General features: G+C 32.7%; 1 non-coding gene across 1 annotated transcript; it reads right to left on the bottom strand.

Annotated features, from left to right (window-relative positions):
* Nucleotides 1-8,166: 8,166 nt before the first annotated feature.
* Nucleotides 8,167-8,273, bottom strand: LOC122098722. Its single transcript, XR_006145794.1, has one exon. It is a non-coding gene; the product is annotated as a U6 spliceosomal RNA (small nuclear RNA).
* Between the last annotated feature and the right edge of the window lie 394 nt (nucleotides 8,274-8,667).

Genomic DNA, 8,667 nt, shown 5'->3' with positions numbered 1-8,667 from the left:
GGGGACCTATGTTTATTTGGGCCTGGCATATTTCACTTAATATAATTTTTTTCACATCTTTCCATTTCCTTACAAATGGGAGATGTCATTTTTCTGACAGAGGCATAGAATTCCATTATATATATATATACACACACACGCATATATATACACATATATATACATAAATATACATATATATCATATTTTCTCTTTTTTTATTGGGAAAATACCGTACAGAGGGTTTGCAATTACATGGGCAATGTAATAAGTACATTTCTTATCAAGTATTGCCTTCTCCTTTGTTTCCTCTTCCCATCCCTTTCCATCTCTGTGCAATTCTTGTCTCCAATTCACTGCCAAAGAAAGCTGGAAGTGGATTCGTGGCTTGTAGCCTACAGCATAAAGCTCAGGAACAGAACCCAAGCCTTGAGTTAAAGCCTTAGAATAGTGCGTATATATACACAAATAAAGTAAGTCACTCAAGTTCTCAACCTTCCATTTCCCTAAACTTAACTTTAATCTTGGTCAGAACCCTAAGAGTAACCTTGATGATAATAGTAACCCGATCCTAAAATTAATGGAAATTAATCAAGTTTAGATACATCCTTACAGATACCCATTGTCTTTGAAATGGTTTGAAATTTGCTCCAAATCCTACAGATTCCCTAACGTGGACTCTGAAATCTATCTTGTTCCCTATTAGGAATCATTAACCTCAAATCCTCATATCATGAAAGATACCATAGTTTCCATTGATCTTAACTTTTACTGAACTGTATATCCAAAAAGAAACTGCGAGTTTATTTAAAATCTACTCTCCTTCCAAACCCTAACTATATATCTAAACCTTACTAGAAACCTAACTCTAAATTTAACCCTATTGAACCCTGAATAGGAAAATTAGGGAAAATATGTAATTTTTGTTAAATTTCGCACTTAGTTTACTTGAAAGTGTTAGTAGAAACTCAGTTTTACCTTAAAGCTTATCATTCCCTAACCCTAATCCTAAACTGAATCAGGAAAATAAACCTAAACCTAGAACTAATGGCCTTTGGAGTCTAAAAGCCACACAAATACATTAGTTTTTGTTCATAGTAACTTCAACTCATCTATCTAAAAATAGTTTGTCGTTTCACTCATTGTCTTGTCTTTATTGTAACTCTAACCCTAATCCTCACCCTAATCATACTCTAATCTTAATATTATTACCAGTTTTCTATTTCACATTCAACCTAATTATAACTCTACATGTTATTCGAAGATTTACATTGTTTGACCCTAAATTTTCCATTTCCCTAATGCTTAAACTAAGCCTAGCTGGAACTAAAACCTAACTTTCACCCTAATGATAATCCAATTCTAATGTTTAAGAAAAATACTCTAGTTTTTAATCATTGTAATGAATACTCCAGTTTTCACTCTGGAAATGAGTTTCAGTTTGCCCTAATGCCCACAAATTTTCTGTCTCTACATTGAAACTCATCTTGTTCTTTAACATGAGCCATTATATTACTTGTCCTCAAATTCTCTTACCAGGAAAAATACTGTAGTTTTCATTGATTCTACCTTTTCCTGAACCACTGTATCTGAAAACAGTTTCAGATTTACTTACCATCTAGTCCATTACTTAACGCTAACTCTCAACCTAAACCTGGCTGGAAAACTCTCATTAACCACTACAAGAATGATCACTGAAAAATAAATATAATAATAATGTTATAGTTATTATTCCGCCTCATATGTTTGCTTCTACTTGTTAGTGAACACAATTTTATACTAAGAGCTTTCTTATTTGTAACAGTAAATATAATCAGAAGAAAATACTGACCCTAATCTTAATCCGAATTATATGACAATACTAACACTAACATAAGTACACTAGTTTTCACTCATCATTCCAAACATAGGTTTCAATTTTTCCAATATCTAAGTCATTTTCTAACCCCAAAATTAATCTTTCTTAACTGGAACATTGAGAATAACCATCAGCCTAATTGTAAGTAGATTCTAATATTAATAGCAATACTCTAGTTTACATTCATTCTAATTCTTACAAGGCTTATATTAAAATTTACCTTCATTTTGACCCTCATTTTTTTTCTCCTTCACTCTAAGCCTAAACATGGCTGGAATCCTAACCATAACCCTGACACTAATCGTATCCCAATTCTAAAATGTATGAAAAATGCTCGTTTTGTGCAATCCTAACTGAAATTCCACTGGTAATTCTTGAAATAAATTGCAGGTTTCCTGTAAACCCTACAGATTTTTCACTCTTAACTCTGAATGTATTTTGTTCCATAACAGGAATCATTATACCCATTCATCTCAAATCCTGATTTTATGAAATACATTGTACTTCCATTATCCCAGTTTTTCCTGAATTCCTAAAAAAAGTTTCAGCTTTACTTAATATTTAACATCTTTTTTTTTCTTTTTGTCGGTCGTGGGGCTTGCACTGTGGGCCAGGGCATGATTCCTGAGTTCTTTAGTTCAAGGTGTGCGTTTTACCAATTGAGCCACAGCACCGCTTTTGTGTTTTATGGTGGTTTATTTGAGATAAAAGTCTCATGGACTTTCCTGCCTGGGCTACCTTTGAACTGCGATCCTCAGAAAACAGCTTCCTGAGTAGCTAGTATAATAGGCGTGAGCCACTAGTTTAACCCATTTCTTTACTCTATCCTCAACTCCGGTTAACCAGAAACCTAATCCAAATCACATTCTGATTTAACACCAAATGGTTAATGTAAGGAAAATTTTCTAGATTCTATTCAATCGCACATTTTTTTTGGCTTCTACTTCTAATTGGAAAACTAAAATTCACCTCAAAGCTTATCCTTCCCTAACCCTAACCGGAACAAAAATATCTCACACTTTAAACCAAATTATATCTGAATGTTTAAAGTAACACAGAATGGTTTTCATTCATTCTTACCATTCATTCTTCTTAAAATATGTGGCAGTTTTACACAATGTCTTACATGTTTTTCTCATCCTAACCCCGCTCTAACTGGCACACCTTGCCTAATCCTTTTACACAATGTCTTACATATTTTTCTCATCCTAACCCCGCTCTAACTGGCACACCTTGCCTAATCCTAAACCTACGTATAACCAAATCATCATGTTAATAGCAAGCCAATTTTTTCATATTTATCCTAACTCTTGCTCAGCGTGTAGGTCTAAATTTTACTTGCATTTTGAACATAAATTTTTAAGTGTTTTTCTATTTCCTGTCAGGTTTTATTTTTCATTATTTTTTAAAAATTTTATTTTGTTGAAAAGATGCTTTAAAGAGGGATTAGTTACATGTGTAAGGTAAGGAGTACGTTTCTTGTTGAGCATAGTGACCCACTTCTTTCTTGTGCTCCCACTATCCCATCCTTCCACACTTCTCATACCCCTCCCTCCCCGTGGTGTAAACTTCATTTTCAACATAGTGTCTTGTGCGTATCATTGTTGCAATGGGTCATCCTCCATTTTCAACATAGTGTCTTGTGTGTATCATTTTTGCAATGGGTCATCCTGTGATGAACCTAAATTTTCTATTTCTCTAATCCATTTTCTAATTCTGTCTGGGTTCTTAACCCTAACCGTAATAATAATGATAGCTCAATTCAAAAGTTAACAAAAATATTCAGGTTATTATTCATCCTATTAATTCACTGTACATCTTGAATTAACTTGCAGTTTAGCTTAAATGTTCCAAATTAGTTTATACGCGTATATATAAAGATGTAATTTTATGTGAAAAACAGATCTTTGGAGGAAAGAGCAATGAGAAGGAAATAGAGGGAGTATAATCAAATACATTAAATATATTATGGAATTGTCATTTCTGACAATTAATATCTATTAACAAAATAACTAAAAATTAAAAAAGAACACACTGCCTTCTAGTGTTCATTAAGAGAGCCATGATCTGTCCTCTGGAAAAAAAAAAAAAAACTCATGTTAGATAAACTTTGTCCATGCATAATTTATATTGTTTGCCAATTATTTAACTTGATGAATAAAAATTTTTCGAATAAGATTCCATGACAAAAAATATAAAACAGTTACTTAGCAATTGTTTGAGGAAAAGTTATTATCATGGGATTTAAGAAACAGAATTACTATTTCCCTACAAAGCAATGAATTAGGTTTTCTAATCTAGTATTTGTAGTAAGTTTGCAGAACATAACTGGCATGAAAAACAACTAATTGTGCGTCTTGTTTCTTGAATGAGTGATATTTTAATCATTGTCTTTTATTCAAATAAATACTTAGGTTTACATTTCAAATAAGTGCAATTTTATCTCCTTTCAGAACAAGTACTTACCCTGCAATTAAATGTACTACCATATTCAGGTATTAAGAAGCTAAATTTTCTATGTTTTATATGTAGCTCTACATATCCAGAATGAGGATTTTTTATTCATAAATGTCTAATGTCATATTTTTGCTTCATCAATATAAATTGTCTCATGAGGTTGTAGTGAAGGCTCCAGTAACCAAAGTAGTCAAAACCATTTCCTGAATTCTAAACTTTAAATCAAATCATTTTTAAGCTTTGATAATATCATTTATTGTCTCATCAGAGCAATTAAGCTAAAACAAATACTACTTTTTAAACATTTCACTCACATTGTAAAGAATATTAACATAGGCCAAGCAGAGACTAATTATTTCAGACTCATCATATTTGGTGATCTTAGTGTGAAGAATGCAGAGAGTAGTATTCAATACATAGTATTGATTAAATTAAATTATATATCTGGATTTCTAATTTGGAGGTTAATCACATAGAAACAAGAAAACAATAAAAAATTACTTAGGGATCAACAGAAAAAAATATTTGTGCATGTACCACAGTTGCTTTATTAGTTTGTAGGTGAACACTGGACTTCGATTTATATCTTGGCTGTTGTTGTGAATAATGTGAATAACAATGAACTACAGATATGTTTATGTTACCCAGAGAGAAATAATCACACGATTGTGTGTGATTATTTCAACTTTGGATTTCTTTAGAAAACTGCATACTACTTTCTACAACGAGAACACTAACCTGTATTTTGACCAAGAGTGTAGAAAATTTCCTTTTCTCCACAGTGTCGCCAGCCAACATTATTACCTTTTGAGTTTGTTTAAAGGGCAGGTTTTTACTGTGTGCAGTATCCAAGACTGGCCTTAGACTCAAATACTTTTACTCCAACCTCCAATCACTTGGAATTACCAGTCTTTACCACCATACCTGGTTCCTTGGATATTTTTGATAAGTGTTTTAACAGTTAAGAAGTAGTATCATAGTAATTTTGAATTACATTTCTCTAATGACCTCTTCACAAAGCATTAAGCCAGCATAGAAGTTGTATTAAATACAAATTTGTAAATCCACAGGCGATTTTCATGGCTTTTTGGAAAACATGTTTGTTCAGAAATTTTGCTCATTTTTAATCAAGTTTCTTGTTAATCTCATCTTTAATCTTTCTATAGAAAATCAATAATTAATTCAAGGTAGTAGAAAGGAAAAAATTAAGCAGCTCCTAACATTTTTAATTTTTTAATAACATGATATTGCTTAAATCATTTTCTGTTAACGCTTGAGACTGTATAACTCAATTTAGTTAGACCTTTTACAAGGCTATATATATTTTATTTATTTTACTTTGTTCTTACCAAAGCCTGCATGACTCATTTCACTTGGTTTCTTTCAGTCTCATGTAGTTCAGATTTCAAATTGAAGAATAAATGGAAGGAAGCAAACAAAAAATATAGTTCCCCTCATCTGATGATGAGGAAAGTGTTCATCCTCCTAAGGACCTATGATAGAATATCAAAAAGACAATTTATTCTTCTAGGTCTTCCTTATCTTTGCGATGTAACGTAAATGATGTAAAACACAACATACTGCTTAGATACTTTGATGTTTTATCAGTTTTGCACATTTTCATATGGATTTCACCTCAGTCTACAACCTTCATTCATCGTTCTGTCTCTGATATTTTTGCACTATCACGACATAAGATAACTAGTTTGATTTACAGCATAAGAAGTTATCCACCTGGCTTCCTTGGAAGCAGAGCATGGTCAATAGATACTACTTCTGGTTGCTCACACTACATGTAATGGTTTCTGTACTACTTATCACATACTATTTAGTATTTAAAAAAGAATGCTGGCTAAACTCAAAGCTAATTCATAGGTTTATGTTAAGTGTTTCACAAGTTTTATTCTCTTAATTCTTAAGATAACATTTGCTATAATGCTAATGTTATTACCATTGTAGTGTTGGGAAAAATTGTAGTTAAAGACAGTAAGTGCATGGCCCAAAGACACACACAGTGAGGAAGGAAATGAATCAAAGTTTCCAAAAGTCTTTCAGCAATACCAAGAAGGTGGGTAAAATCTCTCCATTCTCTTACACTCTCAATTCAATATTCATATTGTCCAGGAAATAACAGCCTAGCAAATATTGCCCATAGTGATCGTTTTTTGTCACATTTTGTCTTCAATACAGACTGTGTTGGTGACATTGGGTTATCATGCACAGAGCTGAGCTTACAAATTGAGGTCTGAAGACAGCCAAATTTCTTCTGTCCCACAGTTCCAGTTTCTTTTTTAAAAAGTAGTAAAACTTTTAAATATCATCACTTACTATCTTTTAATCTCCAAACGAATTAAATTGGCATATAATCACTCCAAAAGTCTTTCAAATTAGATGATAAAACAGGCCTCCATGAAATAAATTTTCTTTTACTTTTAAAATTATTCTAAAAGCCTTGTGCTGGCTGGTCGCACCTATAATCCTATCTACTCTGAATATTTGCTCAGGAGACTGAGATCTGTGGATAACATTTGGGAACCAATCAGCGCCAAAAAAAAAAAAAAAAAAAAAAAAAAACCTTCATGAAATTATTTTTCAAAATGTTTAATGAAGTAGCAAAGAGCCAGGAATTGAGAAGTAGCTTATATAGTAGCTCACCAATCTAGACAGGAAAGGCCTAACAAGACCTTGAAGCCCCGATTTTAAACTCTGAGCACACCAATATACATGCATAGCGTGTGTTCGCATGCACATGTGTGTTCGCTTGCGTGCTACCGCACACACACACACACACACACACACACACATTTATTCAAATTACCTTCATATAAGTGTTCTGCATTAATTTCTTTGTTAACGATATTATATGGGTAAAATAGAGGAAATAAACTCTTCCATCTCAGAACATTTTGTATGTTTTTTTTGTAATAATACTGTGCAGAGGGGTCACATTTACAAGAACAAGGAAACTCATACGTTTCCTAACAAGCATTGTTACCTTCTCCTTTATATTTCCCCTATCATCCCTTCCCTCCCACCTCCACAAGTACACTCCCTTTACCCTTCCTTCCTCTGCCTAAATTGTAAAGTTCATTTTTCAACATAGTGTCTTGTGCATCTTATTGTTACAATAGGTCAACCTGTATCCCTATTTGAGCATTTTTTCCCTTCCCCTCCCCAAATTAGAGAAGCATACATACAAGATTTAAGTGCACCAACTTCAAATACAGAGAAAATAGGGGTTATAGCATTGGGAGAAACATACAGAGAAACCAAAAAAAAAAATGACATCGCACATTATAAGTACGTTAGAAACAATAGCAAGAAACAAAAAACCACTAGTGTCCCTATCTTGGGGTTCAATTTCTTTAACATCATCTGATCTGGTTATATTCACATATCTTTTGAAATTTTCTGCTTATCCCAGACATAAATTCGTTATTGAAAATAAGGGAAATCATGAGACCTATGTTTCTTTGGACTTGGCTTACTTCACTCAATATTTTTTTTTCCATTTCCTAACAAATTGGGAGATGTCATTCTTTCTGATGGAGGCATAGAATTCCATTGTGTATATATACCACATTTAATTGATCCACTCATCTAATGGGTGCATCTGGTTTGGTTCCATATCTTAGCTATCGTAAATAATGTTTCAATAACTGTCGTTGTGTTGGTAGTTTTAGTATGGTCTTGTTTATGATCATTTGAGTAAATCCCCAAAAGTGGGATTACTGTGTCATAGGGGAGGTTTATGTGGATTCTTCTGAGGAACCTCCACACTGCTTTCCAAAGTAGTTGAACAAGTTTACACTCCCACCAAGAAGGCAGTATGGTTCCTTTGTTGCCACATACCTTTCAGCAGCTGTTGTTGTAAAAATATGGAACGCTCCAAGAATTTGCATGTCATCCTTGTGCACGGTGCATGCTAATCTTCTCTGTATCATTCCAATGTTAGTGTATGTGATGCTAAATTGAGCACAGTACATTTATTATATAGAAAGTATAATTTTTATTGATTTTATTAAACTGGACAATTCAACAAAAAGTAAGTTCAAAAGAATAGTTGTGAAATTTTAGAATCATATATTTCTTACATAAGCACACATTTAAGAATAAAATCAATATAGACATGCCAAAAACAAAATAATTCCTGATATTTGTAGTTCAATAGATGTGTAGGAGGAAGAATTCAATTATTCTACACAAGGCACCTGTCAAAATGAACATTGCAGCAACTCTTAAGTTTTAATGTTTTAAATATGCTTAATTTTGGGATTTTGCTTATATATACCAAAAATAGGACTGTTTGGCTGGTCTAAAACTTTTCTGTAAAGTATTTAAGATTTTTGGTAGCAGACATTAAGTACTAAGTA

Source organism: Dipodomys spectabilis, unplaced genomic scaffold (assembly GCF_019054845.1).
Source record: "Dipodomys spectabilis isolate Male_0828 unplaced genomic scaffold, ASM1905484v1 ptg000487l, whole genome shotgun sequence".
NCBI lineage: Eukaryota > Metazoa > Chordata > Mammalia > Rodentia > Heteromyidae > Dipodomys > Dipodomys spectabilis.
This window is presented reverse-complemented; position numbering and strand designations above follow the sequence as displayed.